This window comes from Coptis chinensis, chromosome 3 (genome assembly GCF_015680905.1).
Source record: "Coptis chinensis isolate HL-2020 chromosome 3, ASM1568090v1, whole genome shotgun sequence".
Classification (NCBI taxonomy): domain Eukaryota; kingdom Viridiplantae; phylum Streptophyta; class Magnoliopsida; order Ranunculales; family Ranunculaceae; genus Coptis; species Coptis chinensis.
This window is the reverse complement of record NC_141458.1, coordinates 15,298,262-15,321,377: the sequence shown is the minus strand read 5'-3', so window position 1 is coordinate 15,321,377 and position 23,116 is coordinate 15,298,262. Positions and strand designations below refer to the sequence as shown.

General features: G+C 40.2%; 1 pseudogene; it reads left to right on the top strand.

Annotated features, from left to right (window-relative positions):
* The first annotated feature begins 1,375 nt into the window (after window positions 1–1,375).
* LOC147508163 (nod factor hydrolase protein 1-like) lies at window positions 1,376–22,422 on the top strand (annotated as a pseudogene).
* The last annotated feature ends 694 nt before the right edge of the window (window positions 22,423–23,116 follow it).

Sequence of the window (23,116 nt, the reverse complement as noted above, 5' to 3'; positions counted from 1 at the left end):
ATAAGGTTAGGAAACAATTCTCCTAACCTAGTAATGTCCCATTCCTCTCCGTTTTCCCTAGATAGGTCAAATACTCTACGTGTGAGGTTCAGGTTGACTCTTTTTGGGTTTAGGTGGTTTCCTAAAATAAGAGGTTTATCAAGAAAAGATAACCAAGGTTCAGAAAAAGTTTTTATCCTAGAGCCATTACCAAGTAACCACATAAATCCTTTCTTTACTGCTTTCATACTTAACTGCATACCTCTCCAGAAAAAAGATTGTGGTTTTTTCTTCTTACCATCTTGGTTATTAAAACAATCCCACTTATATATACTATTGAATGTTCTAGACCATATCGAATTCTCATCTGTAATAAGTCTCCAACTGTATTTAGTCAACATGGCCAAATTCATTTCTTTGGCTTTCCTGAAACCCAAACCCCCATTTGCCTTTGATTTGCAAAGTTTCTCCCAACTCATAGTATGCCAAGCAGTAGTATTTGTTGTTCCATTCCACCAAAAATCCCGATTGAGTCTATCTATCCTTTCATTGATTCTGTTAGGTAAAGCATAAACTCCCATGGCATAGATATGCATTGCTTGCCCTACTGATTTGACTAAAGTGGTTCTGCTAGCTTGTGAAAGGATTTTAGCTTTCCAACCACTGACTTTCTTTTGTAAACTTTCTAAAAGATACTCGTGAATCTCCTTATCTTCCATCTCCTAAGAATCATTTTCTGATGTGTTATGCACATTCCTACTGAAAAAAGCACTAGACTTCTCCAAGCTGAGTCAGTACTTCTGTAAGATATCCATGACACTATTAACTCTCTAACTACACCAAGAATATGAAAAAAGTAGAATTGTAGCAATTTAGTTAGTTGAATGATGCTGAACAACACAGCTAGCTGTAATAGTAGCAACACGTGACTTCTTGGGATTCACAACAATGTCCTTTACTTCAACAGCACTATTGCATTATCCAACAACTGGAATAGCTACCAAATCAAACTGCCAAAGAAACAGCTACATTCTGAATCTTCTTTAACAGTTTCCCTGGAACTGTCCAAAACAAAAATGACATCAAAGTACCGGTCATAGCAAAGTTGAATATTCTTGTAATAGTAGCAACACGTGACTTCTTGGGATTCACAACAATGTCCTTTACAGAATAACAGCACTATTGCATTATCCACAACTGGAATAGCTACCAAATCAAACTGCCAAAGAAACATCTTCTTTAACAGTTACCCTGGAAGTCTGGAACTGTCCAAAACGAAACTGATATCAAAGTACTGGTCATAGCAAAGCTGAATATTCTCTATATAAGCACTCCCAGTTATGCTTGGACCTTGATAGTGTACTGCACGTCGCCATACTACGGTAGTACGGTAAGCATGAAAAGAGTCTCACTTCTAGCTGCCATCTTTACTATCGCTGCCATTGATAGCGTTTCTCCATCGCCTTCCATTATCAAAGGCGGTTACTGGCCTTCGTATTCTGCTTCGGTATTACCTATAGATGATATCAAAGCGTCCTTCTTCACCCATCTTTTCTATGCATTCCTCACACCAGACCCAACTACATTTAGGCTAGTAGTTGTTGGAATCTTCATGTGTATTTCAAATACTTGTGTGTTGTTTAGTCCCACATTGGTGAATCACCACTAGGTAGTGAGGTATATGAGGTGAACCTATAACATAAGGGCGTGCCCTTAGGGTACAAAGGCTTTTGTGTTAGGAGGGAGGACTCACCCAAAGCCATAGCTAGTAAATTAGGTGATAGGTGGATGACAAAAGTTCGATCACGGCAATTATTAAGCCTAAGATTCAAATTTTCAACAATAATACTTTTAAATATTCGGTCCAATAAAACGCTAACGTAAAAATACGATATCGTGTTTTTTAAACGGGTATATCTGAATGCATTCTTTTAAAATTCGGCTATATGTTTTACATTTAAAATTTTGATATATAAGTATATAACGTTTTTTATTTTTATTTTTACAATTTTATTCATGAAAAAATAATGCAAATGTCAAATTTTTGGTTCTACTTACTATTACTAACACATTTATTTTTGGTTCCAACTAAGGCCCGGTCCAACCAATTTGCAAATTAAACCGTATCATTCAAAAATTTGCCAAATTATTCATTTTATTCGCCAAACCTTATAATTCGTGAATAATTCGGCAATTATAAGTCTGGCCCAACCAATTCGCGAATTAAACCGTATCATTCAAAAATTCGCCGAATTATTCGTTTTATTCGCCAAACCTTATAATTCGCGAATAATTCGTGAATAATTCGGAGAATTACTAGCTAAGCCCAAAGCCACACACGCCCGCCCCGCACCGAACCGCGTCGTGGGCTTGGGCTGGTTGTCTAGTGGGTAGTGGATTACCAATTGCCTAAACTTGTTTTTCTTTTTTGAACAAGTTTTGGCTGGAGTCGCAGTGCGAGTTGGACTCTGTCTCATAGCTGTTTTGGGAGACCGAATTGAGGAGTCGTTCTCATGTTTGGATTCCTACGAAAAACTCTATATAAACACAAAAGCAGTGTGTCTATAGAGATGAACCGACTGAGAGTAAGAGAGGGAAGTTGAAGTCGTCTTCTTTGCCTCCACACCAAATAAAAACAGAACTTCGTGGATACTCCGCTTCTCTCCACCCTACGAAGCAAACATAAGTCTTTTTATTGCTTCAATCTTCTTCTCTTCTCTTCTTCTGTCGGCCGCCAGAGAGTTATATTCTTTGTTCTAGAGGGTAGTCCGTTCTAGTGCAAAGTCGGGCTAGCTTTGTTAACCATTGAATCCTGTGAGGAAGATTGTGCTGTTTTTCTTTACGCACCATTGGAAGGGGCTTAAATCTTTCCTTAAGGATGACTAATCCGCCTTGGTTATTACATTATTCGTCCTTGTCTTCTATTGTTTTCTTTTATCCGCATACATCAATCTTAAGGAAAGATCAAGATATCTACACTGTTGACACCACGCCGATCAAAGAAACTAATTACAGAGTCATGGAAGTAACTTCGTCTATGAGAGATCTTTGCACCTCTCTTGAATGCTTGCAATTTACCCAATGTGTCAAAGATTGAATCCTTCAAACACTTCAAGTGATGGAGAGAAAGGGTGTTCACAATTCTAGATGTACTCAACTATGCAAAGTATCTCAGCGATCTGAAGACCCATGGAGGGTTCTAATGATTTGAAAAGAAATCAAGATGCTTGGCTCAATGGGAATAAGGTATGTCGTCATGCTATTTTGAGTACCTTGTCCAATGAGATTTTTGATATTTATTGTTCAAATAAGAATGCACATGATATATGGGAGAGTTTGAACAAGAAATATATAATAAAGATCTTTGGTACTTTCGAAATATGCTATATTGGGAATTTTCTAAAGTTCCATATGAGAGAGGATAGAGATGTAACGCTCAAAATCCATGATTTTCATGTCTTTGATTAATGATTTGAAAACCGAGGGTATTAATTTACCCGAAACCTTTGTTCTTTGGATGTTTGATTGAGAAACTCCCCGAGTCTTGGAAACACTAAAAAATAGTATGAAGCATAAAAGCGTAGCGGATGACACTTGAAGATGTGATCATTCACATTCACATAGAGGAAAAAGAACAAGACTTCGGGATGAGGTATTGTCTAAGGAATTCCATTCTAAAGCCAATATCATTGAAGGTAATCCCAAAGAAACTAACAAAACCTCTAAAAGCGAAGTCCAACAAAAATAAGAATTTCAAGGTCAAAGGCACTTCTTTTAAAAGGAGTGAATGCTTGTGATGGAAATTGTTATGTTTGTGGTAAACCCGACATAGGGCTTTTCGGTCTGCATACCAAAGAAAGACAGACATGATCCTCCCAATGCTAATCTAGTTGGGGAGATGATATTGTTATTCTTTGTCGTGTCACAAGTGTTCATAGCCAATACGGAAGAAGAGGAACTGGTACTAGATTCTCGTGCCACCCGCCATGTGCTGGTGATGTTGAAGCCTTCTCGGACTACATACTAGTGAAAGATGAAAGGGTCTATATGGGTGACTCTAGGTCCGTTCTGTTGAGGAACAGGCAAGGTTCTTATGAAGTTAACCGGGGAAAACCCTTTCACTTAGTAATGTTCTTCATGTTCACGAGATTAAATCGAGAATCGATTTTACGTGTCCCTATTTGGGAAAAGTGCGTCAAGGTGACTTTTGAGAGTGACAAGTTTGTTCTGACAAAGAATGAGGGTTTTGTTGGTAAAGGTTATTGTAATAACAGTGGTCTTTTCATGTTGAATGTACTTGACAACATTATTATTAATAAGAATGAATCATACGCTTTACTTGCTTGACTCTTTTAATATATGGCATGGTAGACTAGGACATGTGAATGTTCAGTATATGAAAAGGATGAAAGCATGTGGTTTATTGTCTAATATTTCTGATTTTTCTAATGATAAATGTGAGATATGTGCTGAGACTAAAGCCACGAAGAAACCCTGTAGAACTGTGTCTAGAGATAAAACTGGATTACTAACTCTTATTCATACGGATTTGGGTGAATTGAGAAGTACCATGTCTAGAGGGGGAAGTTTTATTATATTACATTCATAGATGACTTCTCTAGGTACACCATGGTATATTTACTTAGGACACAAGCATGAGGCAGGTGAGATGTTTCTCAAGTACAAAGCTGAAGTTGAAAACCAGCTTAAGCTGTAAGATTAAGAGACTTGATTCCGATAGGGGTGGAGAATATGAGTCTAACCCCTTCCGGGACTTTTGTGACAAAGAGTGACATTATTCATGAGACTACTCCACCATACTCTCCCGAGTCAAATGGAGTAATAGAACGGAAAAAACGTAACACTAAAAGATGATGAATGCTATGCTTGTAAGTTAAGGAGCTTCCACTAACTTGTGGGGAAGCAATCCTATCTGCTTGCCATATCTGAGAATAGGATACCCAACAAGAAAACAGGGAATAAGACACCATATGAGTTATGGAAAGGTCATGTACCTAACGACATACTTAAAAAATGGGGGTGTCTTGCTAAGGTTCTTGTGAACGAACCTAAAAAAAAAAAATTGGGACCTAGAACCGTTGATTGTATGTTCATTGGTTATGCTCATAATAGTCTTTGCATATAGATTTTTAGTAGTAAAATCGATAATAACCTTGTCGATGCTAACACTATTATAGAGAGTAAAATGCTGATTTCTTTGAGAATTTGTTTCCTTTGAAAATTGGCATTGAGAGGTTGGTAGCTCCTAGTGAACAACAATCAATCGGATCTGAACAAGAAATTAGGAAGAGTAAAAGAGACAGAAATCCACCAATTTTGGTGATGACTTTTACACATTTCTTCTTGATGATGATCCCTGGCGATATAATGAGGCAATTAGTTCTTGAGATGCTCCTTTTCGGAAGGATGCTATATACTTTAACTAGATTCGATTATAGCTAATCACACATGGGAGATAGTTGATCTACCTCACGGCGAAAACCTATCGTTACAAGTGGATCTTCAAAAGAAATTGAAACTAGATGGTTCCATTGAGAAATACAAGGCTAGACTTGTAGTCAAGGGTTCTCCCGAAAGAAAGGCATTGACTATTTTGATACTTATGCTCCGTAACTAGGATTTCTTCTATAAGAGTTCTAATGGCTCTAGTCTGCTATTCATAATTTATTTATTCATCAAATGGATGTAAAACTGCATTTTGAATGGTGATCTTGATGAAGAAATATATATGATGCACTGAGAATCTGATAGTACCGGGAATGAGCATAAAGTATGCAAGTTAGTTAAGTCTTTATATGGGTTGAAACAAAGCCAAAACAATGGCATGAAAAGTTTGACAATGTCATGATGTCTAATGGATATCACATAAATGATGCCGATAAATGTATTTACTTCAAATCTTTTGATGTGAATTCATATGTGATTATCCTGTCTATATGTGGATGACATGTTAATCATGAGTCCTCCTTTTGATGTTGTGAGAAACACCAAGATGTTTTTATCCTTCCAATTTGAAATGAAGGATTTGGGAGAAGTCGATGTGATTCTTGGAATCAAAATCATCGAGAAAGCGATTGATGGCTATCTGCACGCTTTCAAAGAGCATTATGTTGAGAAGTTTTTGAAGAAGTTTAACTTTTATGATAGTAAGCCCGTAATGCGACACCTTTATGAGGCAAATAGTGAACTTCGAAAAAATGCTCAACATGGTGTACTTCAGTCTAGATATGCCCAAATTATTGGTAGTCTCATGTACTTGATGAATTGCACTAGACCTGACATTGCTTATGCAGTTAGCAGGCTAAGCAGATACACTCATTGTCCTAGTCAGGAACATTGGAGTGCGTTAGAGAGATTAGCCAAGTACTTGAGAGGAACAATGAATTACGGCATAAGGTTTAGACAAACTCCACGTGATAGAGGTTATTGTGATGCAAACCGGATATCGATTCTCATGATATCAAGTCCACTAGTGGTTATATTTTCACCCTAGGTGGAGGTGCGCGATCGCTTGGAAATCTTCTAAGCGGACCTTGATAGCTCGTCAACCATGGAGTTCGAGCTTATTGCTTTAGATAAAGCAAGTCGCAGAGGGTCTGAGTGGCTTAGAAACCTCTTGGCGATCTTCCTATTGGTACAAAACCGCCTCAATTTGCACCTATGCATTGCATTTGTCGGGCCGTCAATAGCAAAGCAAAAGGCAAAAGCAAATTGTATAATGGGAAAAGCGGGCATATTAAATGCGAGACTACAGTCTATAAAGCAGCTGCTGGAATCTGGAGTTGTGGCTCTAGATTATGTGAAGTCAGAGTTAAATTTGGCCGATCCTCTGACAAAGCCACTTAACAGGAGACAAGTGGTTGATACGTCGAGGGGGATGGGACTTTTGCCTTAGATAGAGGGCGACACTGACGGCAACCCCACCTATGTGATTGGAGATCCCATGAAGTAGGTTCAAAGGGAAAACAAGTCACCTCCATTAAAAATGCTATTGTCTTTATTTGAGACGTCCCACCCTATGACTAGATAGCATTATTGTATACTTTGTATAACTTGAATAGCAATGAGAAAAAGGATGAGTTATTTTACTCTTAATGGAATCCATAGTCCATTATTTTTATGAGATAGTGTATTTTAACTGCTATGTACACTTGATGGATATCCACCTACGTGAATGTAGAAACTGGTCGGTTCTTATGAGTATTCTACTCTAGAGCATTCACATAACACGAAGCCGCAAAGGGCAAAAAGCAACACCCTTGAGTAATCGCATATAATGAAGGAGCAATGTGGGTGCATGTCCTCTATTTTACTACAAGGGAATGTTGGTTCAAAGATTTTTTATCCACCACTTTCCGTATTATAAGACATGTTACCCTATGACCGGTTCAAGCCCGAAAAGCACCCGATATCTTATGCATTGTTTTTTTCGATTCTCTCCGGCATTTTGTTAACCCATTTCTTTTGTAATATCCTATTCCAAAATAGTGGGGACTATAAGTATTTTGAAATAGTGGGGGATTGTTGGAATCTTCATGTGTATTTCAAATACTTGTGTGTTTTTTAGTCCCACATTGGTGAACCACCACTAGGTAGTGAGGTATATGAGGTGAACCTCTAACATAAAGTGCGTGCCCTTAGGGTACAAAGGCTTTTGTGTTAGGAGGGAGGACTCACCCAAAGCCACACACGCTTCCTTCGAAGTCGTCGTGGGCTTGGGCTTGGGCTGGTTGTCTAGTGGGTAGTGGATTACCAATTGCCTAAACTTGTTTTTTTTTTGAACAAGTTTTTGGCGAGTCGCGAGCTCAGAGTTGGACTCTGTCTCATAGCTATTTTGGGAGACCGAATTGAGGAGTCATTCTCATGTTTGGATTCCTACGAAAACCTCTATATAAACACAAAGAGCATTATGTCTATAGGGATGAACCGATTCAGAGTAAGAGACGAAGTTGAAGTCATCCGCTTTGCCTCCACACCAGCCAAAACGGAACTTCGTGGATACTCCTTCTCTCCACCCTACACCTAAAACAGATAAGTCTTTTATTGCTTCAATCTTCTTCTCTTCTCTTCTTCCGCCACCGAGAGAGTTATATTGTTTGTTCTAGAGGGTAGTCCGTTTCTAGTGCAAAGTCGACCGCTGTTAACCATTGAATCCTCGTGAGAAAGACGCCATGCCTTTGTTGCCTTTCTCGCACCATTGGAAGGGGCCTTTTCCTTAAGGACAGCTAATCCGCCGCCTTGGTTATTACCTGTTATTCTGTCCTTGTCTTCTATTGTTTTCTTTTATCTGCATACATCAGTAGTTCCAGGCTCGGCACATGATACGCTTAGCCAATTCACCTCCACTCTTCATCATCAGAATCCTTCAATTAAGACCATTCTTTCAATTGCTGGAGGTGATGATCCTACTACATTATCTCGCATGGCTGCAAAAGCAGCGATCGTCGCAATTTTATTGACTCAGCGATTAAAATTGCACGTAAATATGGATTTGATGGGCTTGATCTTGATTCGGAGTTTCCACTTAACCAGGCAGAAATGAATAATCTAGGCCATCTATTTGAAGAATGGCGTAACGCAATCAATGATGAGGCACGTGCAACAAAACAAAGGCCACTTCTGCTATCTTCAGCTGTATACTTTGCAGCTGAATTCTTTCTATCTGAGCCAGCATTTGCTTACCCATCACAATCCATAGAGAAAAACGTAGATTGGATTAACGTTATGAGCTTTGACTATCATGGGTCTTGGCTGCACTATTTGACCGTAAAAGTCAAATCAGCACAAGTGTTGGGCTCTTAGTCACCAGAACGCTGAGCGGGAGCGTAAGAGCGCCTAACTTGAGAAGGTCTGTGTTTCAGAGCGCCTTGAGAACGACTTATATAATATATAAATAATATACATATTTGTAAAACAAAGTAGTAAAAAAAAATATTTAAACAAAGTAAAGCTTAGATATTCAAAATGAAAAGAAATATAGTTACAAAAATAGAAAAAGAAAATAAACATATGAAATTTCTTAGTCCAGATTACTACTCATTATTTTTAGTTCTTTATTATTTTTTTTAATATAGAATATCTGTATACTCAAAAAATTACTATCTCTCTCTTTTTCTCGACCCCTTTTCTCCTCCTCTTCTCCTCTTTTTATACTCTCCCTTTTTTCTAACTCCTTCTCTCATTAGGTTCGTTCATCTCCACTCCATCCCTCGCCTTCTAGCTTCTCTCCGCCCCCTCCCTATATGGCGGTTCTATATTCATGCTACAAGGACTTGATCGGCACCGCGGTGTTCTCTCTTCACTATCAATCACGACCCTTTTGTACCTCTGACTCCACATGTCATCAATAGGTCCTATACAGATGCCCCTCTCGGTTCCGTTGACATTCCGCGGTATCATTTATGGTCCGCGGATTGTATACGGTTCCGAGAATCATCCCAAACCTCCTCCAAATATTCCATCTCTGGCATGCACCCCCTTCGCATGTGCGCCCTCATCCACGTGGCCAAAGAGCACGTGTATGAAAGTCGTCTTTTTCGGGCGCACGCCAAGCGTCGAACCCGCCTTTTCAATTTTCGAGGACCCACGTCTTTTCTACTCTCGGCCCTTTTTCTGGCGATATTACGCTTTTACCCCCCGCCGCTTAGTATCCCGGCAAACATCTCTTTCCTTCAAAACCCTCTTTTGCATATAAACTCTCTCACTTTTCTCACTCTGCTCCTCCTTCCTACTGTTTCTTCATTTCCGGTGGATTTTTGGCCGTTCAAGGTTTGAGTTTTCTTCATCGTTCTTCATTTTCGTTGCTCTTTGCTGCTTGTATCTCAGGTTTGTCTTCATCCTCCTTGCTTCTGTCCTTTGTTCCTGATTACGCTTTTTTTGTGTAACTGTTCCTCCATTTCCCTTCGTTGGAGCTCTCCAACTTATCGGATTCTATTATGTCGGAATCCGAATCTGTGAGTGCCTCAGGCACTCACTCCAGGGGATCCGCGTCCTCCACCTCCAGATCTAGCGGTCATACCGCGGAACGATCTGAATCCACGGCTTCTGACATTTCTAGCCCTGCCGCGGAACCTTCCACTTCAGGAAGGAAAGCCCCTCTTCCTCCCCCGCCTTCATATCGTTGTAGACCCAACTTAAAGGCCATTAAAACTGCTTACGGCATCCCCGCCGACGCGATCCTTGAGCACGTGCCTAGCGTTACCCATTTTCCCCATCTAGTCACACCGCGGTCCGGTTGTCTCGTCGCTACCGTAGATCAGATAGCCGCCGGTTTGCGGTTTCCCTTAACTCCTCTAGATGTTGCGGTATGTAACCATTTCAACATCCCCCCATGCCAAGGCATTGGTAACTTTTGGCGCATCTTATACGCCGCGAATTTCTACAACAAAACCAATTCCCCAAAAATCCAACTCTGCGACATAATAGCTCATTACTATATAAAGAAAAGTACCAAGTTTGGTAGCGTAGGATACCAATCCCTTTGTACCCGACCACAGAAAAAGTCCTTTGTCCTCCACATTACTACTTCTGACAAAGTATGGCATTATTATCCGTTATATGTGTCCGGTAGTTTTCTACCCGCGGATCTTCCCTCTGACGTTTCTCTAAGGCATCTCAGTTTCCTTTCTAGTGGTACGTAACATCTTTTGGTTCGCAATGTCTTTTCCTAACTAGCTTTTAATTCCTCTTTCTTCTGTGACACAGGTTGGAGCCCGATTCGCGATCTAAAATTTACACCGGCGTCTCCTCAACAATTTTTCAAAAGCTCCGTGATTTAGGAAGTGCCCAGTGTGAAGTTCTTGGTATAGATACATACAAGGGGAACCCTCTTCTCCTTGATTCTTCATTGAAAACCATAGGTAACTATCAAGGTTCGCTCTACCGACCAACACCACCCAAAGAAAGACTTCCCAAATCCTCCCCTCGCCCTAAAAGAAAAGCCTTCAAGTCCTTCAAGTACACCAACAAGATATCTCACTCCAAAGCCGTTGCCCAACGAGCTGCCGCTCAATCTCGTACCGCTACACCTAATACCGCCCCCTCTTCCTACTTTGCCGCGGCGGATTGGGAAGACGACTTTATTCAACCAGCGTCCAGCGGTATCGGGACGATGCCATGGCCACAAACAAGCTCAAACTTTGGGAAAGTGACTTCGGACGGGTGAGGAGGCCCCGGCTGCAGCCAAGAGTCCTCCGACCAAAAAGGCTAGAACCGCCTCTCATCATCACCGAACCCGCATTCAGTATCATCATGACCATCCGGTCCTCCACGACGTCCTGGTAAAGAACCCTACCCATCTGGGGCCACTTTTGCATGTTTTCTCCGGTTTTGAGTCATGTTCCTCTATGGAGTGAATTATGTATTTATTGTTTTTCGTGTTTCTTATAATAAACATATAAAAATAAAATTAAAATTCTTAAAATCATAGAAATAGCAATCCAACAAGTCTTGGGAATCTGACTTTAAACGACCCACGCTGTAAAACAAATTTTGTGTTTAAAAATTTGTTTGGGGTGGGCAATCGATCTTTCCATCGGAATGTTCCAACTTTCCATTGGTTTTGTTTAGGCCCATTAGTTCAATTGGGTTGACGTAATCTAAACTAAGATTTCCTTCGTTCGCATAACTTACGTCACACACGCACTTCGAGGCGTTCTTCTACCCTCTTATACGTCACCCATGGTTGGAATTGAGTGTTTTATGGATCATTGGATTGGAAATTCTCTACTGATCATTTCCATAACTCATTCGCCAAAATCGGGCCAGTAACGAAGCGGCAAATTGAGTTTGAATTTGCGCGAAAAATCGGAAAATTTCGGAATTCAAACTGGGCTTGGGCCCAACCCGCACGCACGTTGCGCGTCTCCTTCCTTCCCAACCCGCACGCACAGTGTTTCCACTTCAATCCCAAACCGCCGGTTACATGTTAAATTAAATTTTGGAAACCAAAATAAAAAAATAAATATAGAGAGAGGGAAGAAAACCTAACTACACCTACACCAAGGAAATCAAATCCACCTAAATCTTCTCTAAACAATCATCACCACCAACCCAACTTCGAAAAACAGCCAACAATTATAGTTTCCACCACCACCACCAACGCCACCAACGCCGTTTTTAGTAGTTTTCTTCAAAACTCGCCTCCCCCACAGTCTACAAACCATTAGTAGTCTAAGAAATTTCAATGGCGCTACGACGTAGAATTTTGCCGGAACACGCGTTTGCTTCCGATTCCATTTTCTTTACGACGCCGGAGATGTTCAAGAGACATTGGAACGGACTGTGGTACTCAACTGAGGAGTTCTATCACTATGATTTGGTAGAACAGTTTTATAAAAAGCGAGAATTGGAAGGGGATAGGATTTTCATAAAGTTAGGAGGAACGCGGAGAGAAGTAACGCTTAGCGGCGGTTGTTAGTCGAATGTTAGGAATTACGCTTTGAAAGCAACCTAGTAACGACAATTCGGGAACCCCAAAGATCTTTGGGGTTCCCGCTTTGATGAAAGATACCGCCGTGGAGGGTGAATACAATCCGACATCCCATTCGTCCGCCGGATCACCACGAGAACCAATCAACCGGGTCAGAGCTCAGTGGATTGGTAGGAACGTCCTCGGGAAAGACAAAGTCAGTGATATTGGCCTGCAATGTCTGCACGTTCTCTGGATTTTGCAAACAAAGAAGTATAATTTCTGCATCCTTGATTTAATGTTTAATGTGATTCGAGGAGTGGGGAAGAGTTTAGCGCCTCTTCCCGTATTGATCACTAAGATCATGCTCTCCTTTAGAGCTGTCGCAAGATTTGCTCCTATTAAGATCAAATTGCATTCTAATGCAAGTATCTATACGGATTGCATCCAAGAGACTTGGTCGTTGTCTGAAGAAAAAATGGATGAGTCGGAGGATGAAAGGGAAGATATGACATGGATGGATGAAGATGCATTAGAGAAGTGTAATTCTAATGTAGAACGCATGCAAGTGTTGCAAACTACCTTGCGGTGCGTTTATGGTATTTGTGGAGATATCCGAAATAGACAGATAGTAGTTCAAAAGAAGCAAGGGAACCTTCGAGGAGATTTGAAATGCTCGGCGGGTTCTCGACGATATCTTGTATAACATAGAGACTATCCACCGGAACAACAAACCCGATGTATCGATTTTTTCGATGCGAGATGGAAGCCCAACGCTTGTTCCGAATAGAGATGCTACGACGCATGCCACCCGTGGAGGACTCTGTTTTCACCGAGTCCGACGGGCATGAGTCGTCGCCAAAGGACAGAGGGTTCAAGCCAATCTCCATCTCAAGGTCCATCATCATCACAAAACTAGGTGTTCACCCCAGTTGGAGTTCGCTGTTATTTCATAAATTCATTTTATTAGAAGGATTTTAATTCAGTAGTTAAATTTAAATAGTAATGTGTTTATTTAATGTTGTTTGGATTTATATTTTATTTTATTTTTAATATAATTGGTTATTTTCGAGTACTGCTTGTTTTATTATTTATCCCACCTTCCCGACTTGTTTGGGGGTGGAAATATTTAGACCGAGCATAAGTCGTTATATGATCATATATATGTGAAGTTGTCTTGGAGGAAAGGTTGATAATTTGGCCGATATCGGCATATCTATGACTTGTGTGGTGGTAGCATGAAATCTAGGAGAGTTTAGAAGTTCCTATTCTAAATCCAGTATGAAAGATACCAGGATTTTTAGGAAATTATGAAAATGGCTTGTTTCCGTTTTCGGTTTTGGGAATTTTCCTATTTCCGAAAATTGCCTTCAAATAAATAGGGAACTTCCCGATTTGTTTTGGAAGCTCCTAACCTATTTAAACTCCATCCTTTCTACACTAACAAACCACAATACATCCCACCATCATCCCGCACCATCCACTCCAAGTTTTACCTTCTTTTTGCTCTAAACTCCGGTTTTGGTATTACTACAGCCGCTGCGCTTTGTCGAGCGCTAGCGCTTTTTTTTTTTTTTGAAGAATTTTGTCGAGCGACCGCCCTCATACTTGAGCGACCAATTCGCCTCAGCCTATCGGACCTAGAGCGCGCAACCCGCCCTCATACCAAAAGCGACCAGCGCCATAACATCAAATCAATTTACAAGAAGAGCGACCAGCGCCCTATACGAAGCCGCCAAGACGCATCGCCGCCTTCTTCGTGAACGCTGAAATTTTCAATTTTCACAGGGGTCATTCCAAGATTTTTGTGGAACTGTTCAAAGAGTAGTTAAGATGACATCTCCCGTAGTCATACTTGAACAGTCTTTTCGAAGATGTGTTGGGCACCGGACCTATGGACACCGGTTCCGGCCACGGGATCCTCGCGATTAGGATGGCGCCATCTATCGGTAAGTGATGACGAGTCATATTCACCACAACTTACTGCTTATTTCTATGACCACGTTAAATTCTATTGTAATCAGGATGGAGATCAAGAATTCTCCGTCGTAGTCAATGACACGACACATGAATTCAATAAAAATTTGGTCGCCTTAGTTTTAGGAATACCAATACCTGATCCTGTTCACACATGGGCATATATGACTGATAATGCATATCTTTATGATTATACATATTTCCATGATTATTATGGGGAGGGTATTTCGAAGTAATGGACCGAGGCTTATATAGCATTGCCCTTGGTAGCCTTTCCTTAAACGTAGGCACCACTATGTTATTCATCCCGATGAATATTTTGGGGAATGGCGCTTCATTTTCGCAAACAAGATCTTCTGGTGACATTTTCCTCGCTTTAGGCGAGGGGACGCCGCCACTATGACATTCCCCCCGAGTTTTGGTCACTAGTCTTAAGAGAGCCCAAACCATGAGGCGTAAGTATCTTCTTATGCCCGTTGGTAAGCCGCATCATGCGTAGTTGTTTACACATATTCGCGCGCACAATTCACAAATTGGAAAAGGGTTGAAGTCATGAGACCCACCAATAGGTGGTTCGCTCATTCGCGAATAATGACTTGGTTGGGATGGCGGTGTGACCTCATTTGGTTTGGTCGCCCATTACATCCCATCGGACATAATAACACTTAACAGTTAGCATTAGTAGATGATAAAATGGCGGCAAGCTTGGCAAGTTATAATGGACCGGCGGGGATCTTGAAGGAACCTCATATCTTTAATGAGGAGGAGGATGCTTAAAAGCGGGAGATAAGGTAAGTTTTAGTTTTTTAGTGTCCGCTTATGTCCCAAGCAATTTCATTTTTGTTAACCCCATAATGGGTGGAACTTCATTATAGAGTTATGTCGGTTTATTTCCTATAGTAGTGCGTTCTAACTTTGTTTTGCGGATGTTCACTCGAATTTCACACGCTTCAATGGTATTTTTCCTACCCTCTTTATTTACAATACTTTGAGGACAAAGCATGATTCTTGTTTTGGGGCATAGAAACACGGTAATTGAGGCATCTGTTAGGATATAGATATATATAATATGCATTTGTTTTCTAGTTAAAATTTTTAAAAAAAAAATCAATTCAAAAATATAAATAAATAAGTTATGCTATACACTTAGGAATATTGGTATTGTTTTCTTTCTCCATGCTCTTAACAATCTAGAAGTCTCAATGAGCTTTTGCATCGAAATAATTGTTAGAAACTTAGGTTAATATATAGGTAATAATCTTTGCATCTATCTATAAATATATTACATGAGTATCTATGATTGTTAGCGATAAGTTTCAAATCTAGGCTAGAGTACTTATTCTACAAATCCTGTGAGAATATAGCCTAAAGCCTTATATGAAATAAAACAATTGAGAAATGACACAAGGGAGAAGTAAAATCCGGATAGGGATATCACACGTCCACTTGCTTGATCACTATGCCATATCCTAAGCAAGAATTTAGGCCCTTTTTGGATCGATATAACAAGAAATTCAAACCTATGAATTATTTCCCGCTAGTCGCCCCTCTGAGCCTTTCTTTAGCCTTCCATAAACCACAATTCCTTTACCCTGTTACAAAAACAAAAATAAAATAAAAAAAAATAAAATAAATCAACTTACCCAATTTAGAATAAGTCTGAGAATAGAATGAGTGAAGAAAGAAGAAGAGAAAAACCTGTATAAACAAAAATTAGTTAGTTGCTTCTAAAAAGAAAAGAAGTTTCCATCCAAGGAAAAGAAAAAAAATAATATAGAAATAAATAAAAACTCCAATAAAAGGGAGTCAAAAGCCAAAGAAAAGAAAAAAAAAATATGGCTAAGGATGGAAACAAAGTATAGAAGCAAAAAGAAAATAACAAGGTTTTCTAAGTTATATAATATGAAGACTCTATTATCTCGGACTTGTCCTTTTGAATATCCATTTCCTTCCTTCTTAAACCATCTCCTAATCCCCGTAACACCTAATAAAGACCTCTAGCTCAATTAGGAATAGGTTAGTGTGATAGTAAGTGGCGATGTGTTTGATCGACCCGCTTCCTTGTTGTCATTGAGATTGTAAGGTAAAGTGTGCCCACCGCACAATGGAGCAAAGATAAACTTGAGTAGAAAAATCATTATAGTGGTTTTGTCTTGACATTTATGTGAGGACCTACTTAAGGACGCTTATTCGAAGTTTTCAGAAAACGAACCCGCTAGGCATTTCATAGTATTACTCATAGTATATATATTTGTATCATAGATGATTGATTATTATGCATATATTAGTTTAGGTTTTGACTTGGTTATTCTTATTCAATTGCTAGTGAGATGTATAGATAGTTGGGACATGAATGAGGAAAACAATAGTTTTATTTCTTAGTCGTTGTAGTATAGTTGAAGTTTGTGAGTACCTTCACTGAAAACTCTCACGAGGGCTATAACTTCGTCCACTAGGGAATTCCTAGTGGTTTAAGGCCTTGTCGCATAGGGGTCAATGCAATCGCTCAAATAAACGAGAGTAGATAGAACTCCATTTTTGGTCACTTATTTTAATTTCTCATCTTTGCTTGAGGACAAGCAAAATGCTGTTTTTGGGTGGTTTGATAAGAGCCCAAAACTGTAGTTTTAACCCTTTAACATCATACTTTTGGACCAATTATGTGAGTAATAATTAAGAGTTAACACCGACATTTGTTTTATGCATTTCGTGCTTCAAAGTCCATTATGTGCGTAAATGTGCCACTTTAGTGAGATAAAGGAGAAAAGTTCGGTTACTAAGGAGTTCCGTGATTAAAGGCCAAGATTCAAGAAGATAAAGCCTTCCTAAAGCCCGGTCAAAAGCTGAAAAGTCGACACGGCCAAAACATCACAATAAGTCAGTCAGAACTTCCGAAAGCCGTATCTTTGGACTCAGAACTCGGAATGGGGCCTACCTTATGTCAAAACGACCGGCTCGGAAAGAGATTTCCAATGGTCTAATCCTTGACCCAATCAGAGGAGCAGAAGTGGATTAAAAGTGTGTGGAAGAAAACTGCAGCTGAAGAGGCCTTTTTGGACTGAAAGAATTGGGTTTTGGGCCTGATTCTCTGGCCCAAAACATGGCTCCAAGCCCATGCACGATTTTTGGATCTGAAAGTATAAAAACAAAAGTTTAGCTCTTTGTTAATGGTAGCTAGTTAGACCTAAAATAATATAGATAATTCTAGATCTGTTTTCATTAATTAAATTAAGCTTTAGTTCCATTTTCAATTCTTGTTTAGATTAAGTCTTTGAATCATTGTTCTTGATTGATTAGATAAATAAAATAGTTGTTTTCTCAATTTCGAATTATGTTATTTCAATTTATAGATCTGATTTTAATTCTTGTTGATTATCATTCCGTAGTTTAAATAGATTGAACCATTGTTAGTTAATTTAGTTAAGTTAGAATTTTAATACGATGTGTAGTTATAATGAAATGGGAAATGATGGTTTGATGACTCAAGGCTAAAACCTCCATTAGAGGGGTTGATGAAACCTTGATGAAAACTTAGTGGTATAGTATAGAAACATTGTAGAATCTATTCCAATTTAGAAGGTCGTGATTCGCCATGAGAATGGGTGGACAACCTCACATGCTAGTTAGTACTCGGTAGAAATGACATGAACACTAGGGATTAGAACTCGAATTTCTTGCCGTAAGAACGTAAAAATCGAGATACAAGAATCTATGTTAGGCTATTAAGTTGGATTCGAGGTGGATTCAATTCCCCTCTAATCCTTTATCTAGATTCAAGCACAATCATATTTCCATATCATTCGTAGTTAAATTCAAGTAATCAAATTCAGTAAGTATCGTAGTATATCACCTTCGTAAAGCTCTCATTGACTTAAGACCGACTAATTAGATTAGAAAACATTCCATGCTAGAGCACTAGGAGTGGAACGGACTTCCTACTCCACTATATCTCATAGGATTGAGAGTAGAGAAACTTTGATAAATATAAGCATCATAAGTTAGTTTTAGTTTACTTACGTTTTGAGTTCCATCGTTCATTTTGTAGGTAGACTATTCATTTTATCTTTTATCAGCATCCATGAAAGAGAATACTTTGAAACCAGCGGTTCTATCTACTAACTCATCCACTCGCGGCATAGGATAACAGTCTTTAGGGCACTCTTTATTTACGTCCGTAAAGTCAACACACATTCGAACCTTGCCGTTCTTTTTTGAAACCGCGACCACGTTGGACAGCCACTCCGTACATTCTACGTCCCTGATTATACCCGCATCCCTAAGCCGTATAACTTCTTCGCGAATCCCTTCCGCGTATTTGGGTCTTACGCTTCTCATCTTCTGTCTTACAGGCTTCGCACCCTCCTTCATATGCAAGTGATGGCAAGCGAACTTTGGATCTATTCCTGTGATATCTTCAATCGCCCATGCAAATATGTCAGCATTCTCTGTTAATAATTGTGCCTGTTTGAATTTCCATTCATTTGGCAAGTCCGACCCGACCGAAGTAAACTTCTCTTCCTCTCCCACCCCCAGGTTCACGATCTCGATCTCATCCAGAGTTTTCGGTCTCTGATGAGACTCGCATCCTTCAGTGAATTCCGCCTCCTGTAATTGCTACGCTTCTCCCTTATCATTCGTCGGTTTTTCACCCCCTATTCCACGAACCATACTTTTCACCGTCACTTGGTGTATATTCTGAGCCGCGACCTGATCCCCCTTAATTTCGTACACCCCCCCCTTCGCGGGGAAGCGGATCACCTGATAATAGGTCGACGGAATAGCCTTCATTTCATGAATCCATCTTCTCCCTAGAATGACATTATATTGGGACCCAGTATCTACCACCATAAACCTGGTGAATACCGGCCGCCGGACCTCGGACACCGGGTAACGCGTTACCTCCCCCATAGGCTTTGTCATGCTTCCATTGAAGCCATACAAATTAGTCTGAGAAACCCTCAACTGATCCCTATCTATATTCATCTCTTCCATGGCCCCTATAAACAACATGTCTACTGAACTTCCGCAATCTATCAACACTCGCTTCACTAGATAATTATCCATTGTTATGGTAATCACCAACGCATCTTCATGCGGCGAAATCACTGATTCCAAGTCTTTCGGAGTGAACGTTATGTTTCCTTCGGCAATCGCGGTTCTTGAAACTAACCGCGTCATGCTTGCCACCTCATTTACCTGTTGTAAGCTCGCTGTCCTTCTCATCTTGTCACGGTGGGCATTCCTCCCAAGTGTCTCTCCACTGTAAATGACATTTATTGTTCCCAAGATCCTAGCGGGAGCCTGTCCTCTCTCCGCATGACGAACCTTCGCGACATACTCTCTAAGCATCCCCTTCTCAATCATTCTTTCCACCAGCCACTTCAAAGCATAACATTCGTTAGTGGCGTGGTTTCTAATCTGATGATAGGCACAAAAAGGTTTCCCCTCAATCTCTCCAGGTGTATTCCGCGGTCCTTCATAATGCTGCAACTCTTTGATAAGTGGCAAGATTTTCTCTAACGGCCTATTAAGAGGTGTTTGTTCTATCTCACGGTACGACTTTCTTTCACGAATATCTCTCCTGTTCCGATCTCCCGTTCTGTCGGGTCCACGCCTTTCCCCTCTGTTGGATCCCCCTTCTCTCTCTTCTCTCTTTCCCCTATCTCTTCTATCATTTTTATCCACCGCCTGCACTGCCTTCCCCGATCTCTTTTGTTCCCTCGCATTTCTTTGCATTATATCTTCGTACCGAATATATTTTTCTACCTTTGGGTATAGAGCGTGCAAAGTGGTGATTTCGATTTTGGACACTGATTCGTGAACCCTAGTCCCCTGCTTCAAGCCGTGCTGAAATGCAATGACCGCTGTATGCTCCTCCAGATTCTCCACCCTCAGGGTCTCTTCTTTGAATATGCACAGAAACTCCCTTAATGACTCCGCTGACCTCTGTTTGATGTTAAATAATGCCGCGATATCCACTACCCTCCGTTTCTGGTGGATGAAATGGTCCACGAAGGCACGCTCTAGCTCTTCAAATCTACTGATGCTCCACGAAGATAAGCGGTAATACCAACCGATCCGCGCCCCCCCTTAAAGAACTGCGGGGAACATCATGCAAATAGCGAATCCGTCATACTTATTTTCCTGCCACAATGGCATCTGTTGTCTAAAATGATGCAAATGATCAATTGGGTCGCCTTTCCCATCATACCTTTCGAATCTTGGTTGACTGAATCTCTTAGGTACCTCTGAATTCCAGATCGAATCCGCCAGTGGATTCTTGTTGAGGTTAGCAACCTCCTTTTGAGTAGCACTTTGGTTCACTTTTTCAACCGCACGGTTTGTTTCTCTATCTTTCTCGATCATGGCCTGTACCACTTCCAGCCTGATGCCCTCTACTGTATCTACTCCCCAAGACTGGTATACCTCATTTTCCCCTTCCATCTCACTGCCCCGACGATCCCCATGTTCCATGTCATCTTGTGCGGTGTCTCTTTTCCTTTCTCAACTCATCGTTCTCGTTTCTTAACCTGACTATTTCTTCTTGCATAAGTCTGGTGGCGTCTGCCGCCACATCAGATATGTCTTCCTCTCCACCCACCTCTCTTTCTTCACTCACTTCTTCCTCTACTACCTCTCGAATAACTTCTTTTCTAGGTCTTCCTACTCCCTTTTTTGTTATGGTGGCCATTTTATCTCGCTCTTTCCCACAGACGGCGCCAAAATGTATACTCAAACAATTACTATCTCTCTCTTTTTCTCGACCCCTTTTCTCCTCCTCTTCTCCTCTTTTTATACTCTCCCTTTTTTCTAACTCCTTCTCTCATCAGGTTCGTTCATCACCACTTTATCCCTCGCCTTCTAGCTCTCCACCTGTCCCACTCCCTATATGGCGCTTCTCGGCGATTCTTCTCGCGGACTTGATCCACCGCAAATGTTCTCTCTTCACAATCTTCAACAGACGACTTTTTGTACCTCTGACTCCACATGTCATCAATAGGTCTTATACAATATCCAACTCCACTCTCTTCTCTCCTTTCTCTCTTTGTTTGCCAAGAACACAGTGTCAGAAGTCATGTAAACCAGTGAACACACACGTCAAGCTTGATTTTTTTATTATCTCGACCCAAATACTACTCCTTTCAATTGAAACTTCTTGTAGATAGACCTAAAATAAGTTCTAAGGTAGTTCTCAATTTTTTTTGTTGAAGGAAAAAAACGATTTTCGTTGAGATTTCGGAGAGCGCGGTTGTAAAAATTGAGAGCACGGTTTTAAAAATCTCATAGCAGGGTTTTATGAGGGATTGGCACTTAAACTGCGAGAGCGAGGTTTTAGAGCGGGAGTGGTAGGCACTTCACACGGTTTGTGTGACTAAGGTTGGGCTCAAATCATGGATCAGATCGAGAGTTTCACCAACAAAGTTGATCATGGGACTGCCATTGTATGGACACACGTGGAAACTTAAGAAGACAAAGGTGCGTGGGATCGGTGCACCTGCAGTTGGTGTGGGACCTGGTGACGGGTCAATGACATTCGCAGATGTGGAGAATTTCAACCGGAAAAATGGTGCGACTGTTGTGTACGATAAGACTACTGTGTCAACATATTCCTTTGCTGGAACTTCCTGGATCGGGTACGATGACCCTAGATATGTTTCCGCGAAGATAGGATTTGCTAAGGCCCAACATCTCGGTGGATACTTCTTTTGGGCCATAAGTGGTGATAATGAATGGAAGGTCTCAAGCCTAGGTATTTGTTCATGGCTCTCCATACGACCATACTTACGAACCAAGTAGGAAGAATGAAAAACCATAAAAATAAAAATGATGTTTCTCTGAAGCTCACATCTCAACACTTAATTTTTCAAATAAAGAAATCACTTTCAATGGTAAAAATCCTAAAATAGATTATTATAAGCTAATTGGTATTAACATACACTCATCAATTGTTAGCAACTTGTCTAGAGAAACTTTTTGGACCGATTAACCATTTTTTTTTAATGATACATACAGCATCGAAGGCTTGGGATGGGTGATATCAAAAGTTTAATGGAGTAGCCGATGGACAAGAAGAGATAATAGGTTTTCCATTCAATCTGGAGTTGGCATCCCTATATTAAATATTTAATAAATAAACAGCAATTCTTACTAGCAAACTATATTGTTTCTGTATTTTCATTGCATGAGAACGATTTTGTAAGCGAAGGTCATTTGTGACAAAATTGAAAACAAGTTATTCTAATCATGTAATGTAAGTTCCAGCGATGTTGACATCATTTTTTATGCACCTTCTACTTGATCGATGATTTCGAAAATCTTGGATCAAGCTAACATAATATTTTTTTGGCTAATTAGTAAAGCACACTTCCGTTGCCGGGATTTTTCTAACATAATTGAATAATCTGAAGTCTTTTCTCACACTCTTGCTTCAAATACCAAAAATCAGATGAAGTACTTTAGCAGTTTCGCTGAGATTTTCAGTTGTTTCCTTAGTGCTGTTGGAATTGTTCTGTTTCATTGCTGGAAAGTCCAACAACTGCCAATCTTCTTGAAGTGTACGTTTTCTACTTTAAAACTCTCTCTTTGAGAGATGAGGTTGGAGAAATACCATTAAGGTTTGCTAGACAAGCCATGCTTTGTGGTATGAGAAGCAAAGAAACAATGTAAATTAGGACTATGTCCTGGTTTCTCTTATATCTGTTACTCTGTTAGGATAGATAGATACTGGCC